Here is a 24,917-nt window from a genome sequence, read left to right as displayed (position 1 = left end):
CTCATTTTTACCTTCTTTTTTTTCTTCTCTCCATGTTTTCCTTCTTTCCTCCTTTTTTCATATGCTGCTGCTTCTTATTTTTCTTCTTTTTCAGACCCTATCATTGCACTATTGCTTATTCAATACCACCAGCAGATGGAGACACTATATTACAACATTAGTTGTGAGCAGCAGTTTGTACAAACAAATGCCTCATAGCTGATGTCCTATCCACCTAGGCACATAGGCACCACCTATTGTCTATTGCCTGCAGTAGGGGCCCACTGGACTAGCCAGCAAGCAGCTGCAGCAGCAAATAAACAGGTAATCTTTCTTTCCAACACTGAAACCTGGTGGTGCACTTAATATATGCTACCAGATAGGGGACATATCAGATATTAAACTGATATAAACAGACACCACATTTGATACCAGCCAAAAGGAAGGATGAGAAGTGATAACTGTGAAAGGGGAGGAACCAACGCTGTCTCCTTCACATGCACCATCACTACTTGTAGGAAGGGAGGCTGGCTGGCAGCCTCCCATACACACTCTGGCTGGGTGGCAGTCACCCACCAGTACACACAGCAGACCCTAAACCCATATCATTATTGCTAAGCAGGAAGATGGGAGTCCATTTCACTCTGATGGACCATTTTTAAATGCAATCCATAACCTGGCTTTGGCAGGAACCCTTCTTACTCCTCCTACTTGCATTTGATACTGGGTTTAGGATCTGCATAGGAAACACACACACACAAGCACACACTTACCTGTGTTGCCTGCTGACGCCTCCTTGGCTGTCCCCAAACGGTATAAAACCAACAGCCACGGGAAGCTGTAAGGATAGAGGACATACCTGCATCCTATTGGACTCACTTGTCTTGGTTAAATCCAACTTATTTGACAACCTATGGTGCTGCTACTTATGCTCATGGCAGTGCTGCTTCTGACAAGGCTGTTCTTTGGTGGGCCTAGGCGACATCACAATCTCCATGGTTACATACACAACAAAGGTCAGATGTTGTTTACACCTGGCCATGCCAGTGGTATTGAGTAGCATATCCCAGTGCTAAGGGTCCTGGGTGCAACAATCTTTCAATGGGGAATAGTCGCACTGAGTTTGTCAAGTGCACCCATGTTTGCAACTCCAACAATACACACATATGTGTGTATGTGTGTATGTGTGTATGTGTGTATGTGTGTCTATCTATCCACCCATCTATCTCTATATATATTTATCTCTCTCTCTCTCTATATATATATATATATATATATATATATATATATAATTTTTTTTTCTTTTAAATATATATATATATATATATATATATATATATATATGTATATACATATAGAGAGAGAGAGAGATGGAAATTCTTTTTTAAACATGTTTTCACCTCATTTTTACCTTCTTTTTTTCTTCTCTCCATGTTTTCCTTCTTTCCTATGCTGCTGCTTCTTATTTTTCAGACCCTATCATTGCACTATTGCTTATTCAATACCACCAGCAGATGGAGACACTATATTACAACATTAGTTGTGAGCAGCAGTTTGTACAAACAAATGCCTCATAGCTGATGTCCTATCCACCTAGGCACATAGGCACCACCTATTGTCTTTTGTCTGCAGTAGGGACCCACTGGACTAGCCAGCAAGCAGCTGCAGCAGCAAATAAACAGGTAATCTTTCTTTCCAACACTGAAACCTGGTGGTGCACTTAATATATGCTACCAGATAGGGGACATATCAGATATTAAACTGATATAAACAGACACCACATTTGATACCAGCCAAAAGGAAGGATGATAAGTGATAACTGTGAAAGGGGAGGAACCAACGCTGTCCCCTTCACATGCACCATCACTACTTGTAGGAAGGGAGGCTGGCTGGCAGCCTCCCATACACACTCTGGCTGGGTGGCAGTCACCCACCAGTACACACAGCAGACCCTAAACCCATATCATTATTGCTAAGCAGGAAGATGGGAGTCCATTTCACTCTGATGGACCATTTTTAAATGCAATCCATAACCTGGCTTTGGCAGGAACCCTTCTTACTCTACCTACTTGCATTTGATACTGGGTTTAGGATCTGCATAGGAAACACACACACACACACACAAGCACACACTTACCTGTGTTGCCTGCTGACGCCTCCTTGGCTGTCCCCAAACGGTATAAAACCAACAGCCACGGGAAGCTGTAAGGATAGAGGACATACCTGCATCCTATTGGACTCACTTGTCTTGGTTAAATCCAACTTATTTGACAACCTATGGTGCTGCTACTTATGCTCATGGCAGTGCTGCTTCTGACAAGGCTGTTCTTTGGTGGGCCTAGGCGACATCACAATCTCCATGGTTACATACACAACAAAGGTCAGATGTTGTTTACACCTGGCCATGCCAGTGGTATTGAGTAGCATATCCCAGTGCTAAGGGTCCTGGGTGCAACAATCTTTCAATGGGGAATAGCCGCACTGAGTTTGTCAAGTGCACCCATGTTTGCAACTCCAACAATACACACATATGTATGTATGTATGTGTGTATGTGTGTATGTGTGTATGTATGTCTATCTATCTATCTATCTATCTATCTATCTATCTATTCACCCATCTATCTCTATATATATTTATCTCTCTCTCTCTCTCTATATGTATATATATATATATATAATTTTTTTTTCTTTTAAATATATATATATATATATATATATATGTATATACATATAGAGAGAGAGAGAGATGGAAATACTTTTTTAAACATGTTTTCACCTCATTTTTACCTTCTTTTTTTCTTCTCTCCATGTTTTCCTTCTTTCCTATGCTGCTGCTTCTTATTTTTCAGACCCTATCATTGCACTATTGCTTATTCAATACCACCAGCAGATGGAGACACTATATTACAACATTAGTTGTGAGCAGCAGTTTGTACAAACAAATGCCTCATAGCTGATGTCCTATCCACCTAGGCACATAGGCACCACCTATTGTCTATTGTCTATTGCCTGCAGTAGGGGACCACTGGACTAGCCAGCAAGCAGCTGCAGCAAATAAACAGATAATCTTTCTTTCCAACACTGAAACCTGGTGGTGCATTTAATATATGCTATCAGATAGGGGACATATCAGATATTAAACTGATATAAACAGACACCACATTTGATACCAGCCAAAAGGAAGGATGAGAAGTGATAACTGTGAAAGGGGAGGAACCAACGCTGTCCCCTTCACATGCACCATCATTACTTGTAGGAAGGGAGGCTGGCTGGCAGCCTCCCATACACACTCTGGCTGGGTGGCAGTCACCCACCAGTACACACAGCAGACCCTAAACCCATATCATTATTGCTAAGCAGGAAGATGGGAGTCCATTTCACTCTGATGGACCATTTTTAAATGCAATCCATAACCTGGCTTTGGCAGGAACCCTTCTTACTCCTCCTACTTGCATTTGATACTGGGTTTAGGATCTGCATAGGAAACACACACACACACACACACACACAAGCACACATTTACCTGTGTTGCCTGCTGACGCCTCCTTGGCTGTCCCCAAACGGTATAAAACCAACAGCCACGGGAAGCTGTAAGGATAGAGGACATACCTGCATCCTATTGGACTCACTTGTCTTGGTTAAATCCAACTTAATTGACAACCTATGGTGCTGCTACTTCTGCTCATGGCAGTGCTGCTTCTGACAAGGCTGTTCTTTGGTGGGCCTAGGCGACATCACAATCTCCATGGTTACATACACAACAAAGGTCAGATGTTGTTTACACCTGGCCATGCCAGTGGTATTGAGTAGCATATCCCAGTGCTAAGGGTCCTGGGTGCAACAATCTTTCAATGGGGAATAGTCGCACTGAGTTTGTCAAGTGCACCCATGTTTGCAACTCCAACAATACACACATATGTGTGTATGTGTGTATGTGTGTATGTGTGTATGTGTGTATGTATGTATGTATGTCTATCTGTCTATCTATCTATCCACCCATCTATCTCTATATATATTTATCTCTCTCTCTCTCTATATGTATATATATATATATAATTTTTTTTTCTTTTAAATATATATATATATATATATATATATATATATATATATATGTATATACATATAGAGAGAGAGAGATGGAAATTCTTTTTTAAACATGTTTTCACCTCATTTTTACCTTCTTTTTTTCTTCTCTCCATGTTTTCCTTCTTTCCTATGCTGCTGGTTCTTATTTTTCAGACCCTATCATTGCACTATTGCTTATTCAATACCACCAGCAGATGGAGACACTATATTACAACATTAGTTGTGAGCAGCAGTTTGTACAAACAAATGCCTCATAGCTGATGTCCTATCCACCTAGGCACATAGGCACCACCTATTGTCTTTTGCCTGCAGTAGGGACCCACTGGACTAGCCAGCAAGCAGCTGCAGCAGCAAATAAACAGGTAATCTTTCTTTCCAACACTGAAACCTGGTGGTGCACTTAATATATGCTACCAGATAGGGGACATATCAGATATTAAACTGATATAAACAGACACCACATTTGATACCAGCCAAAAGGAAGGATGATAAGTGATAACTGTGAAAGGGGAGGAACCAACGCTGTCCCCTTCACATGCACCATCACTACTTGTAGGAAGGGAGGCTGGCTGGCAGCCTCCCATACACACTCTGGCTGGGTGGCAGTCACCCACCAGTACACACAGCAGACCCTAAACCCATATCATTATTGCTAAGCAGGAAGATGGGAGTCCATTTCACTCTGATGGACCATTTTTAAATGCAATCCATAACCTGGCTTTGGCAGGAACCCTTCTTACTCCTCCTACTTGCATTTGATACTGGGTTTAGGATCTGCATAGGAAACACACACACACACACACACAAGCACACACTTACCTGTGTTGCCTGCTGACGCCTCCTTGGCTGTCCCCAAACGGTATAAAACCAACAGCCACAGGAAGCTGTAAGGATAGAGGACATACCTGCATCCTATTGGACTCACTTGTCTTGGTTAAATCCAACTTATTTGACAACCTATGGTGCTGCTACTTATGCTCATGGCAGTGCTGCTTCTGACAAGGCTGTTCTTTGGTGGGCCTAGGCGACATCACAATCTCCATGGTTACATACACAACAAAGGTCAGATGTTGTTTACACCTGGCCATGCCAGTGGTATTGAGTAGCATATCCCAGTGCTAAGGGTCCTGGGTGCAACAATCTTTCAATGGGGAATAGCCGCACTGAGTTTGTCAAGTGCACCCATGTTTGCAACTCCAACAATACACACATATGTATGTATGTATGTGTGTATGTGTGTATGTGTGTATGTGTGTATGTATGTCTATCTATCTATCTATCTATTCACCCATCTATCTCTATATATATTTATCTCTCTCTCTCTCTATATGTATATATATATATATATATATATATAATTTTTTTTCTTTTAAATATATATATATATATATATATATATATATATATATATATGTATATACATATATAGAGAGAGAGAGATGGAAATACTTTTTTAAACATGTTTTCACCTCATTTTTACCTTCTTTTTTTCTTCTCTCCATGTTTTCCTTCTTTCCTATGCTGCTGCTTCTTATTTTTCTTCTTTTTCAGACCCTATCATTGCACTATTGCTTATTCAATACCACCAGCAGATGGAGACACTATATTACAACATTAGTTGTGAGCAGCAGTTTGTACAAACAAATGCCTCATAGCTGATGTCCTATCCACCTAGGCACATAGGCACTACCTATTGTCTATTGCCTGCAGTAGGGACCCACTGGACTAGACAGCAAGCAGCTGCAGCAAATAAACAGATAATCTTTCTTTCCAACACTGAAACCTGGTGGTGCATTTAATATATGCTATCAGATAGGGGACATATCAGATATTAAACTGATATAAACAGACACCACATTTGATACCAGCCAAAAGGAAGGATGAGAAGTGATAACTGTGAAAGGGGAGGAACCAACGCTGTCCCCTTCACATGCACCATCATTACTTGTAGGAAGGGAGGCTGGCTGGCAGCCTCCCATACACACTCTGGCTGGGTGGCAGTCACCCACCAGTACACACAGCAGACCCTAAACCCATATCATTATTGCTAAGCAGGAAGATGGGAGTCCATTTCACTCTGATGGACCATTTTTAAATGCAATCCATAACCTGGCTTTGGCAGGAACCCTTCTTACTCCTCCTACTTGCATTTGATACTGGGTTTAGGATCTGCATAGGAAACACACACACACACACACACACACACACATACAAGCACACACTTACCTGTGTTGCCTGCTGACGCCTCCTTGGCTGTCCCCAAACGGTATAAAACCAACAGCCACGGGAAGCTGTAAGGATAGAGGACATACCTGCATCCTATTGGACTCACTTGTCTTGGTTAAATCCAACTTATTTGACAACCTATGGTGCTGCTACTTCTGCTCATGGCAGTGCTGCTTCTGACAAGGCTGTTCTTTGGTGGGCCTAGGCGACATCACAATCTCCATGGTTACATACACAACAAAGGTCAGATGTTGTTTACACCTGGCCATGCCAGTGGTATTGAGTAGCATATCCCAGTGCTAAGGGTCCTGGGTGCAACAATCTTTCAATGGGGAATAGCCGCACTGAGTTTGTCAAGTGCACCCATGTTTGCAACTCCAACAATACACACGTATGTATGTATGTATGTATGTATGTATGTATGTATGTATGTATGTGTATCTATCTATCTATCTATCTATCTATCTATCTATCTATCCACCCAACTATCTCTATATATATTTATCTCTCTCTCTCTCTATATGTATATATAGATATATATATATATATATATATATATATAATTTTTTTTTCTTTTAAATATATATATATATATATATATGTATATACATATAGAGAGAGAGAGAGATGGAAATACTTTTTTAAACATGTTTTCACCTCATTTTTACCTTCTTTTTTTCTTCTCTCCATGTTTTCCTTCTTTCCTATGCTGCTGCTTCTTATTTTTCTTCTTTTTCAAACCCTATCATTGCACTATTGCTTATTCAATACCACCAGCAGATGGAGACACTATATTACAACATTAGTTGTGAGCAGCAGTTTGTACAAACAAATGCCTCATAGCTGATGTCCTATCCACCTAGGCACATAGGCACCACCTATTGTCTTTTGCCTGCAGTAGGGGCCCACTGGACTAGCCAGCAAGCAGCTGCAGCTGCAGCAAATAAACAGATAACCTTTCTTTCCAACACTGAAACCTGGTGGTGCACTTAATATCTGCTATCAGATAGGGGACATATCAGATATTAAACTGATATAAACAGACACCACATTTGATACCAGCCAAAAGGAAGGATGAGAAGTGATAACTGTGAAAGGGGAGGAACCAACGCTGTCCCCTTCACATGCACCATCACTACTTGTAGGAAGGGAGGCTGGCTGGCAGCCTCCCATACACACTCTGGCTGGGTGGCAGTCACCCACCAGTACACACAGCAGACCCTAAACCCATATCATTATTGCTAAGCAGGAAGATGGGAGTCCATTTCACTCTGATGGACCATTTTTAAATGCAATCCATAACCTGGCTTTGGCAGGAACCCTTCTTACTCCTCCTACTTGCATTTGATACTGGGTTTAGGATCTGCATAGGAAACACACACACACACAGCCACACACACACACACACACATACAAGCACACACTTACCTGTGTTGCCTGCTGACGCCTCCTTGGCTGTCCCCAAACGGTATAAAACCAACAGCCACGGGAAGCTGTAAGGATAGAGGACATACCTGCATCCTATTGGACTCACTTGTCTTGGTTAAATCCAACTTATTTGACAACCTATGGTGCTGCTACTTCTGCTCATGGCAGTGCTGCTTCTGACAAGGCTGTTCTTTGGTGGGCCTAGGCGACATCACAATCTCCATGGTTACATACACAACAAAGGTCAGATGTTGTTTACACCTGGCCATGCCAGTGGTATTGAGTAGCATATCCCAGTGCTAAGGGTCCTGGGTGCAACAATCTTTCAATGGGGAATAGCCGCACTGAGTTTGTCAAGTGCACCCATGTTTGCAACTCCAACAATACACACATATGTATGTATGTATGTATGTGTGTATGTGTGTATGTGTGTATGTATGTCTATCTATCTATTTATCTATCCACCCATCTATCTCTATATATATTTATCTCTCTCTCTCTCTCTCTCTATATGTATATATATATAATTTTTTTTTCTTTTAAATATATATATATATATATATATATATGTGTATATACATATACAGAGAGAGAGAGATGGAAATACTTTTTTAAACATGTTTTCACCTCATTTTTACCTTCTTTTTTTCTTCTCTCCATGTTTTCCTTCTTTCCTATGCTGCTGCTTCTTATTTTTCTTCTTTTTCAGACCCTATCATTGCACTATTGCTTATTCAATACCACCAGCAGATGGAGACACTATATTACAACATTAGTTGTGAGCAGCAGTTTGTACAAACAAATGCCTCATAGCTGATGTCCTATCCACCTAGGCACATAGGCACCACCTATTGTCTATTGCCTGCAGTAGGGGCCCACTGGACTAGCCAGCAAGCAGCTGCAGCAAATAAACAGATAATCTTTCTTTCCAACACTGAAACCTGGTGGTGCATTTAATATATGCTATCAGATAGGGGACATATCAGATATTAAACTGATATAAACAGACACCACATTTGATACCAGCCAAAAGGAAGGATGAGAAGTGATAACTGTGAAAGGGGAGGAACCAACGCTGTCCCCTTCACATGCACCATCACTACTTGTAGGAAGGGAGGCTGGCTGGCAGCCTCCCATACACACTCTGGCTGGGTGGCAGTCACCCACCAGTACACACAGCAGACCCTAAACCCATATCATTATTGCTAAGCAGGAAGATGGGAGTCCATTTCACTCTGATGGACCATTTTTAAATGCAATCCATAACCTGGCTTTGGCAGGAACCCTTCTTACTCCTCCTACTTGCATTTGATACTGGGTTTAGGATCTGCATAGGAAACACACACACACACACACACACACATACAAGCACACACTTACCTGTGTTGCCTGCTGACGCCTCCTTGGCTGTCCCCAAATGGTATAAAACCAACAGCCACGGGAAGCTGTAAGGATAGAGGACATACCTGCATCCTATTGGACTCACTTGTCTTGGTTAAATCCAACTTATTTGACAACCTATGGTGCTGCTACTTCTGCTCATGGCAGTGCTGCATCTGACAAGGCTGTTCTTTGGTGGGCCTAGGCGACATCACAATCTCCATGGTTACATACACAACAAAGGTCAGATGTTGTTTACACCTGGCCATGCCAGTGGTATTGAGTAGCATATCCCAGTGCTAAGGGTCCTGGGTGCAACAATCTTTCAATGGGGAATAGCCGCACTGAGTTTGTCAAGTGCACCCATGTTTGCAACTCCAACAATACACACAGATGTATGTATGTATGTGTGTATGTGTGTATGTGTGTATGTATGTCTATCTATCTATCTATCTATCTATCCATCTATCCACCCATCTATCTCTATATATATTTATCTCTCTCTCTCTATATGTATATATATATATATATATATATATATATATAATTTTTTTTTCTTTTAAATATATATATATATATATATATATATATATATATATATATATATATATATATATATATATATATGTATATACATAGAGAGAGAGAGAGAGATGGAAATACTTTTTTAAACATGTTTTCACCTCATTTTTACCTTCTTTTTTTCTTCTCTCCATGTTTTCCTTCTTTCCTATGCTGCTGCTTCTTATTTTTCTTCTTTTTCAGACCCTATCATTGCACTATTGCTTATTCAATACCACCAGCAGATGGAGACACTATATTACAACATTAGTTGTGAGCAGCAGTTTGTACAAACAAATGCCTCATAGCTGATGTCCTATCCATCTAGGCACATAGGCACCAACTATTGTCTATTGCCTGCAGTAGGGGCCCACTGGACTAGCCAGCAAGCAGCTGCAGCAAATAAACAGATAATCTTTCTTTCCAACACTGAAACCTGGTGGTGCATTTAATATATGCTATCAGATAGGGGACATATCAGATATTAAACTGATATAAACAGACTGAAAGAGCTTTATTTACCGTTCAGTCATTACAAGTCGTACAATAAATTACAGTCACACAAAGCATGATAGTACAATACACAGCAAAGGTTCCCTAAGCTATACATCGCACACCATGCTACTCTAACATTCAGCTCAATCCTGCAATAGAAAAGCACAAGAGATCAAAAAAAAACCAAATAATACAATCTGTGATCGGGGTAGGGGTGTGGGCGACTATGTGGGGGTAGGGAGGGGGCGGATCACAGGGCCAAACTGTTGGGCTGTATCTTCAGGGAGACATGGGAGAAGGAGAGGGGTCTTCACTCCTCTTCTTCCTCATCAACGGCCGAGCTGTCCAAGATGGAATAGTCTCTAAGCAGGTTCTTGATGAACCTGCGGCAGTCCCGGACGGACATGTTTTCCCTGTTGATCACGAGGCGGTTCCTGGCAAGCCACACTGCGTCCTTAAAACAGTTCATAAGGCGCCAGGCCTCCTGGATGGCCTCCACGTCGTGGGTCCCAGGGAACAGGCCGTAAAGCACCGAATGGTACGATAGGCAGCTCCTGGGCACTGAGTCTCTGAGTTCATGTTCTAGGGCGTCCAACAGACCCTGTGCAAAGGGGCACTGCCAAAACACGTGGAAAGATGTTTCCTCCACGTAGGGGCAACGGGGGCAGTACCGGGTCTTGCACAGGTTGCGGGCATGCATGAATAACCTGAGAGAGAGACCTCCCATGACGGCCATCCACGACAAGTCCTTGTGTCCATTGGTAAGCCGCTTTGAGGCCACATTGTTCCAAACTGTCTCTGCAGTGGCTGCGGGGAGTCCCGGAATCAGCTCGGTCAAGTCCTTAGCTCGGATGAGCTTGTGGATTGTCTTTGGCTTCCATAGGTCTGGTTTCAGTCCTTCCAGCTGGTGCTCCCTCACAAACCGGACAACATCCCCATAGAACCAGGGAGTGTTCCAGTTGTAAGGGATGGAGCTGTCCCACTTGTCCAAGCCCAGCTGTCTCCAGAGGGGCATGAGAAGCAAGCGAGACATGGACCTGACCGCTGAGCCAGTCTTTTCTACAAGGGTCCGCTGCACCGTGACACATGCAAAGGAGGCCCTCAGCAGAGCGGGGATGTCGGGTATTCCCTTCCCACCCTTGCGGGGTTCCTTGTACATCACGGTCCTCTTGACTCTGTCCATTTTGCCCCAGACGAAGCCAAACACTGTCCGGGTGATGGCCTTGCAAACGGTGGTATGGGGAGGCCAGGCCTGTGCGGTATATTGGAGCACAGGCAAAACTTCACTCCGCAGGACAAGTGCCTTGCCTTCCATCGTGAGCTTTCTGGAGCTCCACAGTCCGATCTTCGAGTTTATCCTTCCTAGTCGGTCTTGCCAAGACTTAAGGGCCGCTCCTTCCTTCCCGAACCAGACTCCAAGAATTTGAATGAAGTCCGGCTTAACGGCAAAGGGGAAGGGGGCGGAAGAAGCCAGGTGCCATTCCCCGAAGAGCATGGCCTCCGACTTCCCGCAGTTGACTTTTGCCCCCGAAGCTCTGCCGAAGTCCTCGCAGTTCTGGACGAGTGCAGTCACCGAACGCTGGTCAGCGCAGAAGACGGTCACGTCGTCCATGTAGAGCGAGCACTTGACCTCGTGGCGATCTGGTCCTGGTGCGGTGATCCCTCTGATCTCTCCATTCTGCTGGATAGTCTCAGCGAAGAGCTCTATAACACAAACAAAAAGGAGAGGTGAAAGAGGGCAGCCTTGTCTAACCCCTGAAAGAATAGAAAAGGGGTCAGTCTTCCAGCCGTTCACCAACACCGTGCTGTAAATGTCAAAATACATAACGTTAACAAAAGAGCAAAACATCTTCCCCAGACCCAGCCTGCGCAAAACCCTGTCCATGAATGCGTGGGAGACACGGTCGAACGCCTTCTCCTGATCTAAGCTGACCAGGGCGGCGCGGCCCCCGCGGTCCTGGATGTAATGGACCGTGTCTCTCACAAGGGCAAGGCTGTCGGCAATCCTGCGGCCAGGAATGCTGCAGGTCTGGTCCGGATGGACGATCTGCCCCATGACAGGTTTCAGCCTGTTGCCCAGCACCTTGGCGAGGATCTTGTAGTCCACGTTCAGGAGAGAGATGGGACACCAGTTTTTCAGGTCACATCTCTCCCCCTTCCGCTTATACAAGATCGTGATCATCCCTTCCCTCAACGACGGAGGCATTCTGCCCCCCACCACCATCTCCTCGTACACCTCCAACAGGTCCGGACAGATCAGGTCACCCAGCGCTACGTAGAGCTCGGCCGGGAGACCGTCACTGCCCGGGGTCCTGCCGGGCTTAAAGGATTTAGCAGCAGAGAGCAGCTCCCCCACCGTCAAGGGATCGTCCATAGCCGCCGCACCTGCGGGATCAACAACGTTAGTGACACCTGACAGGAACCTCTCGGCGGCTTCGGGGTCGGATGACTTGGGGGCGTAGAGGTTGCTGTAGAAGTCGTGGACGACCCCCATCACTTCCTCCTTGCCGCTCCTCATGTGTCCGGTCTCATCTCGTAGCTCAGTCAGGGGCGTGTGGCCGGCATGGAGCTTCCTGAAAAAGAAAGAGTTACATTTCTCACCCTTCTCCAGGTTCTCCACCTTGGAACGAAAGACGATTCGCTTGGATTCCTCCTCAAAGTGCCTTTTCAAGCTCTTTTTGGTCTCCTCCAGCTCCTCCCTGACGTCCCAGCCACACTGGAGCAGGTCCTGCAGGGACCGCAGCTCGCGCTGCAGTTTCCTCAAGTCCCACTTCTTCGCACACGCCTGTTGTCTGCCTTTTGCCTGAAAGAAACAAGGAATTCGACTTTAACATATTCCCACCAATCGCTGATGCACTTGAACAGACATTTGTCATTTCGCCATACAAGGTACGCATCCCTAAGTTCCTCCATGACCTCCCTCTGCTCCAACAGGGCACAATTCAACTTCCAGGAGCCTGGGCCAGGTGGGAATCCATGGCCCAGAGTCCCCCGGAATCGAATGGCCCTGTGATCAGAGAAGAAGCAGGGGACCATAGAGTACGACACCTTTCTGACTGCTCTCGAAGTGAAGATGAAGTCTATCCGAGAACGGAGCGAGCCATCGGGGCGGCTCCACGTATAGTTTACGGAGCCGTTCCCGATGGACCCGACAACGTCCTGCAAGGATGCCTCCGTCACCATCTCAATCAGCAGTTTAGACGTCACGTCCAGATTGGCGGATGTGCCAGAACTGCGCCCATCCACCTCAATGGGGCAGTTGAAGTCACCACCCAACACTACTGCCCTAGTGGTGGCGAGTTCAGCCCGCAGGGCCTGGAGAACCTCCAGTCGGACATCCCTCTCAGGGGAGGCATACACGTTGATGAGCCGCACGGGCTCACCCGCCCAGGAACCGTCTGCGACAAGAAGTCTGCCACAGACGAGCTCCCGGACGGAATCAAGTGCAAAGTTACCTCCCCTGATCAGGATGGCCACCCCCGCAGACCTATTGTCGCCCCCACCAGACCAGTAGGAAGGGCCGTGAGGCCACTGCCTGGCCAGATGGTTGTAAGACCTAGAAGCAGACAAAGCACATTCCCGCAACATGTAAACATCACACCTCTGGGAATCTAAAAATGTAAGAACAGTCTGAAATCTAAACCAAGCTCTAATACTCCTCACATTCATGCAGAAGATGTTGAGATCAGCCATGGGAATAAAAAGAGAGGTTAGTTCTGATACTAGTTACCAGTCTGGTCGGACGGGTCCTCTTCTCTGGCGCCTGTCGGGTCCTGTGGCTTCTCGTAGCGCCCTTCCAAGAACTCGTCGTAGACCGTGTTGGACGGAGTGTCCAGGATTTTCTTGACCTCTGGGTCCTGCAGCAGCTCCTCCATAGATTGAGCTTGGACTGGCTCTGCTTGGACCTGCTCCACTTGGGCCTGCTCCATCACCTCCTCTCCTTCTGAAGCTTCAAGGCTCTCGCAGACCTGCTCCATCTCCTCCTCCTCATCTGAAGCTTGAGGGGTCTCGCAGGTCTCGATAATCTTTCTTTTGTGGGACTCTTCTGATGCGTTGTCCCTTCCTTTCCTCTTCCTCTGTATGGTACCTGGGGGAGGAATCACAGGAAAGTCCTCCGAAGGGCGGGCACCAGCAGCTGGAGGGGGGTTAGGTGCTGCTGGGCCAGGAGAGAAAGGAGGCTGGGTGGGGCGGGGGGCAGGAGAGAGTGCCCGGGCAGGGGAGGACGGGGCAGGGGTGGGCCGGGCAGGGGAGGACGGGGCAGGGGTGGGCCGGGCAGGGGAGGACGGGGCAGGGGGTGGGCCGGGGTGGGGTCCGGGTGGCAGGGGTGGGGCGGGATGGGGCAGGAGGGGCAGGGGTGGGACGGGATGGGGCAGGAGGGGCAGGGGTGGGGCAGGAGGGGCAGGGGTGGGACGGGATGGGGCAGGGGTGGGGCGGGATGGGGCAGGGGTGGGGCGGGATGGGGCAGGGGTGGGGCGGGATGACACAGGAGATGGGGCGGGAGGGGCAGGGGAGGGGCGGGACGGGGCAGGGGTGGTGGCTTTCGCCTTCTTACCCTCCTTGGTCGGCTTGGCCATCCGTGGTGTTGGCTACGAAGCTGGGGCTGGCTTCGGTGCTCTCGCTGCCACAGATGCCCATGTTCTCTCCCTCTGGGGGCAGTCCTTGTAGCTGTGGGCTGCCAGTCCGCAGAGGTTGCAGGTCTTGCTCTTGGAGCAGTCCTTGGTCGTGTGACCTGTCACACGGCAATACCTGCAGGCATCCTCCGTACAGTCCTTGCCCTCGTGGCCCATCTTGCCACATCTCCTGCAGGTCTGCGGCATGTCCGGGTAGAAGATAAGTCCTGTGGAGTTGCCCAAGGAAAATGTCGTTGGCAGGTGCTGTAGTCCGTCTGGAGAAGCAGGGTTCTTGTTGAGTCTGACGACCACAGACCACTTGCAGGTCCAGTATCCGAGTGAGTTCAGGATGCGGGTGGGCTCCCTCACCACGGTGCAGAAGCGCTTCAGGAAGGTCGAGATGTCCGTGCCTGGGGTGTGTGGGTTCCGCATTGAGACCGTCACCCGCCTCTCCTCTCTTTGAATAAGGCAGTTGCCCACAAAGCGAGAGAAAGGGGATTAGGGACTCGCCGCTTTCACCACCTCCCAGTATCTTCTACAGGTCCCAATGGTGGCAAAGGTGATGTAGAAGATTCCCGAAAAGAAGGTTGCTATTCCCAGGGTGTCAGCCGTGGGGAAGCCTTGATCCGCCAGCATCTTCTTGCAGAACACGTCGTGGGACATGTCCGGCACCCTTCCGTCCACGGGCTTGAGCTTCAAGGCAACAGTCTGCCTCATCCAGGGCTCCAGGGTTGGAGCTTCCAGGTTAGGAATTCTGCCGCCCTTCTGCCTTGCCGTGGTGGAGGTTGAAGCTTGCTGTGGTTGGGGCTGGACCTCCAGGCCTTGCCCTGCAGCCTCCTGGGTGGACTTGCTGGTTGAGGCCATGGCTTCTTCCAGCAGGCTCTTTTCCACTTCCTTGCTTGCTTGTGGAGAGAGGCTTCGCAAAGTCTTCTTTCCCGGGTGGGAGGAGCTATGCAGATCCGGTCCCAGTGGGAGGAGCTATGCAGATCCTTCTCCAGAGGCAGCGAGTTTCTTCGAAAAGATTCTGCGCCGCCTTCCTCTTCGCCGCTGTTCCGGAATTCACCGCTGATTCCCTTCTTCCGGAGCTGCAGTCTTCAAGATCTTCTCCTTCTTCAGATGTTCCGAGGCAGGCAGGAGACGATCTTCAGGTGGTATGCTCTAGAGAAATGCGGTTCTAATAAGAACGAAAAGTACTGCAATCATACTACGCAAAATCTCTACCACAATGCTTGGAGTTCTTCAGACCGTAGCGATCATGGTATCTCCCCTGCCAGGTTTTTTTTTTTTTTTTTTTTTTTTTAAAACCTTCAGGTTTGAATTAAAACTTAATCGTTCAGGTTTACTTCACGTTTGCCTCTCAGATTTACTGAACTTAGTCACAATTCATCAAACTCATCATTAGGTTACTTTATCAACATATAACAAAATACACCCAAAAACAAAGTACATAGCATAACAACACACCACCCTCAAACCCTCACCACGTGTCTCCATTTTAAAAACTTCCAAGTCCCCTCCGCATCATCCTCTCCAAATCTCTTCTTATCCCACAAATATACAGTATGCAATCTATCTAATATCATTCTCATACACTCTTCAACCGACACATCCTTCTTCTTAAATATATACAAATTCCTAACATCCCACAATACCTCCTTAATTATCGCTAACAACACATATAACATTCTCTCCTTCCTCCCACCTACCACCGCCAGACCAAACATAATCACTTCAAAAGACCACTTTCTTACCCCCATCAATTCTTTGGCCAACGGACCAATTCCCTTCCACACTTCTTGCGCTCTATCACAATTCCAAAACAAATGCATAATACTCTCATTCCCTCCACAACCCTCTCTCGGACATCTCTCACTCCTTCCAATCCCCCGACTCTTCTGTACCTCTCTTACTGGCAATGCACCATGCAAACTCTGCCATACAATCTCTCTCTGTCTATTTGTCATACCATCTGTCTGCAAACTCTTCCACACTTTACTCACATTCTGTCCTCTCACCATATTAATATTACACTGAACTTCCTTCTCCCTAATACACTTCACCATACTCTTCTTCTCCTTTAACACATCCTGTCTCACACCTATCAAACCAAACTTTCTCATGAACACCTCAACAAACCCATACCAACCAGGACTCACCAAAGCATACGGCTTTCTCAGATCTCTCTCCATCCACCCTAATCTGCATAACACACCCCCTCCTAGAAACCTCATCATACATGCAAATTTCCACTGCTCTCCCATACTTCTCCTCACAGCAAACAATAGATTAATCCCCAGATACACTTCAACATTAGGAAAATTCATTCCTCCATTCCTACACTCTTTCATCACATTCTCTCTTCTCACCTTCTCCACTTTCGACCCCCAGAAAAATACAAACAAAATCCTATTCAACTTTCTCAGTGTCATATAACCTGGTGGAAACACCAAAGCCACATACAACAGGATCGGCAATATCACACTCTTGATCACCACAATCTTACCAATCATTGACAACTCTCTCATACTCCAAAAATCCAACTTCCTTTTTATTCTAACACCAACCTCTTCCCAACTTTCTCTTCCATCCAGCCTCTCATCAAATTTAACTCCCAACACCTTAATCGCTCCGTCTACACATTTCACCCCTACATCCTCTACTTCATACATCCTTCCAAAAACCTTATACTCACTCTTATCCCAATTAACTCTAAAACCAGAAGCACCACAAAAATACCCAGCCAACAACTTTGCTCTCTGCAAAGCTCCAACATACTCACAGATCACACAAACATCATCCATATATGCCAACACTTTCAAGTCTCTCCCACCACTCCCAGGAATCCTCACACCTCTCATACACTTATCCCTTCTCAACAACTCCAACAAAGGCTCTATCGCACATATAAAGACCAAGGGTGACAGGGGACACCCCTGTCTCACTCCAGAACACACATTCACTTTCTTACTAACCCAGCCATTAATTAATACTTTACTATACACTCCATCATACAATACTCTAATCATTTTAACAAAACCTTCCGGAAAACCCATTCTATCCAACACTTTAAATAAAAACTCATGTGACAACCTATCAAAAGCTTTCTCAAAATCCAAAGACAACACTCCAACACACTGATCTCTACCCAAGCAATCCCATAATACATCACGCAACAAACCCAAATTCTCACTTATCCTTCTTTTTGGCACACCACATACTTGTTCTTCTCCAATCACCTGATCAATCACATCCCTCATTCTATTCGCCAACACCTTTGCAAGAATTTTATAATCAACATTCAATAACGTAATCGGTCTCCAATTCCTCACATCCTTTCTATCCCCTTTTTTAAAGATCAATACCACCACTCCACTCTTCATACTTTCCTCCAATCTACCATTCTTGCACACAAAATCATAAATCTCCACCAAATCCACTTTAACCGTCTCCCACATTCTAGCATAAAATTCCACCGGCAACCCATCCTCACCTGGTGTCTTATTTCTAGCCATACTTTTAATCACCAACTCCAATTCTTTCACTCCCACACCTTTCACCAGGCTATCTGCCTCCCTGTCATGCACTCTGCTCTCAATCTTCCCAATCACCTCAGACTGCAGACCCATATCACACTCCTTCTCAGCATATAAATCCTTATAAAAATCCTCAACCACACTCAACACTCTTTTACCTTTAACCATCACACCATCCTTATCATACACCTCTATCAACTCCTCTCTTTTACCAGACACCCTTTTAAAGAAAAACCTTGAGCATCTCTCACCCTTCTCCAACTTATTCAACTTAGCCTGATACACAATCTCTCTTCCTCTCTCCAACATCCACTTCTCTACTTCCTTCTTAATCTCTTCAATCTCACTCTCCACACAACCACCACTCTTCCTCCATTTTTTCAAAAAGATCAATCTCTTCTGCAGCCACTCATACCTTCTTCTCTTTCCCGCAGCTCTCTTATACCCCTCTCTTTTAAAGAAAACATGCGTTCTCTCCTTCACCCAACTCCACCACTGCAATACATCCACAAAATCAGCTTTCCTCCTCTTCCAAACCTCATACTTCTTCACATACCTCTCATACACCCCTCCCTCCTCCATCAAACTAACATTCAATTTCCATAAACCCCGCCCACTCAAACATTCCACATTAAACCCCAAATCACATCTTACACACTCATGATCTGAATACAATACCTTCATTTGCATATACTCCCTACCCAACACTCCTTTTGACACAAAACACATATCCAATCTTGAAGCACACTTTCCCCTATCTGAAAAATAAGTCGGACACACATCAACATTACACAATTTAGCCACATCTTGCAACCTCAAATCATTCACCACATTCCTCAACATCCTACCAGATACATCGATCTTACTCCCTTCAATCTCACAATTGAAATCCCCCACACATACCATAGGCTCTCTCCCCGGCAAAAACAACTTTAACTTCTCAAACAACTCCACCCTCTCATTCTTCTTAACAGACGCATACACATTAAATATTCGAACCTTAACTCCACCCACCTCCACCTTAACCATCAAACACCTTCCCTCTTCAATCACTGAATGGCTCTCTACCTTGAACCTCTTATCCTTAAATAACACACCAACCCCATCATTCCTATTTACAGAAGACATAGACCACACAGAATCCCCATATCCCCACTCCCCCTTCCCTACCTCTTCCACCAACCCACACTCTTGTACACAAATAACATCAGCCCCCATACCTGCCAACTCCTGCAAAATTGCAGCCCTCCTAACCCTACTCCTAAACACCCTAACATTAGATGAAATTATTTTAAAAGACATACTACTATCCCCATATGAAAAAAACAAACAAAGGAAAAAAACACAACAAAACAATCACCTATATACAAAAGAAAACACCAATCAATGCGATGTTCTACGGGTTAAGGTACCAAGCGGTACTTGTCCATCACCTTCCTGATCCACCTCGGATCTAAATAATGGTTCGAAAGGGTTTCTCGAACTAAACGAAGTCTCCTCACTCCTCTCAGCCCATTCTTTCTTTCTCGCTTTTTTTGGATACCTGTGACACAAATCATCCGCCACTTTCTTCCCTCTATGCCTTCCTGAAGACACAGCACTCTCTGAATCGGTAGTAAAATCTTCAATCACAGGCTCATTCTCCATCTCTTCCTCCAACTCCTTCTGCACCACAGCCACAGTCTTGCTCTCCATAAGCTTAAGTCCAGGTTTTCCCGCCAAAACGGGTTTTCCCTCCAAAATTGGATTTCCCTCCAAAATTGGAGACCCCTCCAAAACTGGAGTCCCCTCCAAAACTGGAGTCCCCTCCATCACAGCACTTGTCTCCATTTTATCTCTCTCTTCCAGGTATCTCTTTCCCTCCTCCTGCTTCCTTTCTACCTCTTTCTGTCTTTCGATCTTCTCCTCCTCCCTCCTTTTTCTCTCTTCCGGGCACTCTCTCATCACATGTCCAGCCTCTCCACATACATGGCATTTTTTTGGCTCAGGACACGCATTGGCCTCATGTCCCTCTTTCTGGCAATTCCTGCACACTCTCACAGCCGCACAATTCTCCTTCACATGCCCAAACATATGGCACTTTCTGCAGAACATGGGCTGCCCAGGGTAGGTAAGATAACCTCTCTGCCCCGCAATAGAAAAACTCGCCGGGGGATGCTGCACTCCGTAAATTCCACTGGCATCTTGCTTCAACTTCACCAAAAACTTATACTCCGCATTAAACACTCCCAATATGCTCTTCTGTGCAATCCCTCCTCTGACAGTCTCACAGTACTGCTTCAAAAAATTTTCCACCAACTTCACATCCATAAACGGGTTGTATACACGGACTAAAAGGGGTTTCTCCTCCAACTCAAACAAAGGCTCAAACGACACATTCTTCATAATGGTATTTTCCACATTCTCACGCAGGCTCTGGTAAAAGGACAGGCACCCATTAATAGTGTAGAAACTCACATCATATATACCTTGCCGCTTACTTTCCTGTAAGCAAAAGACGTCCTTCATCGGTATCCCGGCCATGTCCTCCACCAAACGACGCCCCACAAACGTGATCTTATTCTTCTCCACATCAGAAACCTCCACCTTCACCCGAATAGTGTTCTTAACGAATCCAGCTGCCATCTTCTCTGTCGGTCTGAGACCACAGTATCGCCTCTTGAAAAAACCCTCTGCAAGCAGAGAAACACGCACCCCTGACCCAGACCAAGTTTACACTTGATCTGAGCCAAAAGGCCGAGAAGCGATAACCGTGAAAGGGGCGGGCCCAACAAGGTCCCCTTCATGGGCACTATCACTGCTTGCTGTCAGGGAGGCTGCCAGACAATTTCCCATGCACACTCTGGGCTGGGGGGCAGTCAACCACCAGTACACACAGCAGAACCTAAACCCATACCATTATTGCTAAGCAGCAAGACAGGGGCCCATTGCACTCCCACGGGGCCTTTTTAAATGCAATCCATAACCCGGATTTGCCAGGAACCCTTCTTACTCCTCCTACTTGCATGTGACACTGGGCTTAGGATCTGCATAGGAAACACACACACAAGCACACACCTACCTTTGTTGCCTGCAGATGCCTCCTTGGCTGTCCCCAAACGGTATCAAACCAACACCCACGGGAAGCTGTAAGCATAGAGGACATGCCTGCACCCTATTGGACTTACCTGTGTGGGTTAAATCCGGGTTATTTGACAACCTATGGCGGTGATGGTTCTGCTCAGGCAGAGCAGTGCTGATGCTCCTCATAAAGCTGTCGCTGCTGTGAAGGTTCTAGGTGACATCACAATCCCTATGGTTACATACACAACAAAGCTGGGTTGTTGTTGTTTACACTCTGCAAGGCCTGTGGAAGTGAGTGACATCATAGCACTGTAGTTCTGAGGGTTCTGGATGGATGCAACAATCTCCTGTTGCTTCTATGAAGGCCATTATAGACGACATCACCAAACAGCTCCATAGTCACATACACAGCAAAGGTGAGATGTTGTTTACACCTAGTGATGTCAGTGGTATTGAGTGACATCACAGTACAGTGCTAAGGCTCCTGGGCCTGGACACAGCAGCGGCTGCAATATCTCAACGGAGAATACGTTTATATATATGTGTGTGTGTGCGCGTATATATATATATATATATATATATATATATATATTTCTCCGCCGAAATCACTTTTAAACCCATTTCCACCTTTTTTTCCCTTCTCTTCCTCTTACTTTTTTTTCACGTTTTTTTACGTTTTTCTCCTTTTCGCCTCTTTTCTGGGCGTATTATTCTTCTTTTTCTTCTTTTTTTTCGTCTAATGCATACCCCATCAGTGCAGCAATGTTTATTCAATACCGCCAGCAGATGGAGACACTGGGGGATAATTTTCTAAGGATTTATACTGATTTTTCCTGTCTGAATTTGTCGCACAGAAAGTTGCAGGCCAAATATGTGTGACATTTCTGCGACTTTAGCTTCTAGAGCATTTTTACAACATTATACATAGGTGCTAAATACATAAAAAGCGACTGTTCAGCGACAGACAAGTCGCATCGGCTGAAAGTAGGCCAGAATGTCAGTCCATGTTGGAGCAGGTTTAGATACAGTCTAAAGCATAGATCTCAAAGTCTGTGCACAGAATTTAGCAAGGGCCTCGCACCTTCTGATGCATCAGGTAGGTGCACAATAGCATAGCCTAACCCTCTGTACTTTGGTCTATATTGATGCGGGACATAGACAGCCAGCTGATGACCAATCCATTAGTGCAATGGATGGCTGGAAGCATTTGTCTTTGCCTTTGCAATACCACAGAAGCAATGCATGGTCAATGTACAGCAATGACACACCTGTGTGAACAGCCAGGAGACCCCCCCATGTTATGTTACATAGTTACATAGTTAGTACGGTCGAAAAAAGACATATGTCCATCAAGTTCAACCAGGGAATTAAGGGGTAGGGGTGTGGCGCGATATTGGGGAAGGGATGAGATTTTATATTTCTTCATAAGCATTAATCTTATTTTGTCAATTAGGAACATTCAGCACCCACCCGCTATAAGGCAGCTGCCTATCATGTCATGCCCTACCTGCACAGGTGTGCTGGCTGCTCAGATGATCCAATTAAGAAGGCCATTTAGTCAGCAGCAGCAGAAGTCCTGTGCCTGGAAGCTCCAACAGCGGCCAGACACAAGCAGAAGCAGAAGCAGCAGCACCACCTTTTGTTTTTTGGCTGCAGCAGCAGCAAGGCCCACAGGGCTGGCTAGCTGGCTAGCCAGCAAGCAGGTAGCAATGAAAGTAGGAATCTTTCTTTTTAACCCTGTAAGGGGGTGGTGCACTGTACCCGAAGATACTGCCATATCGGGTCAATGCATAGGGCGACGGAAGCAAGCTTCGAAATCGGCCCCCGTTCTCAAAAATCCATTTAATATATGGTCCCCAGATAGGGGACGTATCAGATATTAAACTGATAAGAACAGATTTTTTTTGATTGACAGAGCTTTATTTTCCGTTCAGTCATTACAAGTCGTACAATAAATTACAGTCACACAAAGCATGATAGTACAATACACAGCAAAGGTTCCCTAAGCTATACATCGCACACCATGCTACTCTAACATTCAGCTCAATCCTGCAATATAAAGGCACAAGAGATCAAACAAAAACCAAATAATACAATCTGTGATCGGGGTAGGGGTGTGGGCGACTATGTGGGGGTAGGGAGGGGGCGGATCACGGGGCCAAACTGTTGGGCTGTATCTTCAGGGAGACATGGGAGAAGGAGAGGGGTCTTCACTCCTCTTCTTCCTCATCAACGGCCGAGCTGTACAAGATGGAATAGTCTCTAAGCAGGTTCTTGATGAACCTGCGGCAGTCCCGGACGGACATGTTTTCCCTGTTGATCACGAGGCGGTTCCTGGCAAGCCACACTGCGTCCTTAAAACAGTTCATAAGGCGCCAGGCCTCCTGGATGGCCTCCACGTCGTGGGTCCCAGGGAACAGGCCGTAAAGCACCGAATGGTACGATTGTCAGCTCCTGGGCACTGAGTCTCTGAGTTCCTGTTCTAGGGCGTCCAACAGACCCTGTGCAAAGGGGGACTGCCAAAACACGTGGAAAGATGTTTCCTCCGCGTAGGGGCAACGGGGGCAGTACCGGGTCTTGCACAGGTTGCGGGCATGCATGAATGACCTGAGAGAGAGACCTCCCATGACGGCCATCCACGACAAGTCCTTGTGTCCATTGGTAAGCCGCTTTGAGGCCACATTGTTCCAAACTGTCTCTGCAGTGGCTGCGGGGAGTCCCGGAACCAGCTCGGTCGAGTCCTTAGCTCGGATGAGCTTGTGGATTGTCTTTGGCTTCCATAGGTCTGGTTTCAGTCCTTCCAGCTGGTGCTCCCTCACAAACCGGACAACATCCCCATAGAACCAGGGAGTGTTCCAGTTGTAAGGGATGGAGCTGTCCCACTTGTCCCAGCCCAGCTGTCTCCAGAGGGGCATGAGAAGCAAGCGAGACATGGACCTGCCCGCTGAGCCAGTCTTTTCTACAAGAGTCCGCTGCACCGTGACACATGCAAAGGAGGCCCTCAGCAGAGCGGGGATGTCGGGTATTCCCTTCCCACCCTTGCGGGGTTCCTTGTACATCACGGTCCTCTTGACTCTGTCCATTTTGCCCCAGACGAAGCCAAACACTGTCCGGGTGATGGCCTTGCAAACGGTGGTATGGGGAGGCCAGGCCTGTGCGGTATATTGGAGCACAGGCAAAACTTCACTCCGCAGGACAAGTGCCTTGCCTTCCATCGTGAGCTTTCTGGAGCTCCACAGTCCGATCTTCGAGTTTATCCTTCCTAGTCGATCTTGCCAAGACTTAAGGGCCGCTCCTTCCTTCCCGAACCTGATAAACTGATAAGAACAGATTTTTTTTTTTTTGATTGAAAGAGCTTTATTTTCCGTTCAGTCATTACAAGTCGTACAATAAATTACAGTCACACAAAGCATGATAGTACAATACACAGCAAAGGTTCCCTAAGCTATACATCGCACACCATGCTACTCTAACATTCAGCTCAATCCTGCAATAGAATGGCACAAGAGATCAACCAAAAACCAAATAATACAATCTGTGATCGGGGTAGGGGTGT

At 46.1% G+C, this 24,917-nt stretch overlaps 3 pseudogenes; all 3 read right to left on the bottom strand.

Moving 5' to 3' along the window:
- Positions 1-1,688: 1,688 nt before the first annotated feature.
- Positions 1,689-1,796, bottom strand: LOC130296115 (U2 spliceosomal RNA; annotated as a pseudogene).
- A 2,658-nt stretch (positions 1,797-4,454) lies between these two features.
- Positions 4,455-4,562, bottom strand: LOC130296116 (U2 spliceosomal RNA; annotated as a pseudogene).
- An 18,544-nt stretch (positions 4,563-23,106) lies between these two features.
- LOC130296131 (U2 spliceosomal RNA) lies at positions 23,107-23,282 on the bottom strand (annotated as a pseudogene).
- Between the last annotated feature and the right edge of the window lie 1,635 nt (positions 23,283-24,917).

The sequence above is a fragment of the Hyla sarda genome, chromosome 11, assembly GCF_029499605.1.
Source record: "Hyla sarda isolate aHylSar1 chromosome 11, aHylSar1.hap1, whole genome shotgun sequence".
Taxonomy (NCBI): Eukaryota; Metazoa; Chordata; class Amphibia; order Anura; family Hylidae; genus Hyla; species Hyla sarda.
Note: the sequence above shows the minus strand (reverse complement) of the source record. Positions and strands in the feature narration are given on the sequence as shown.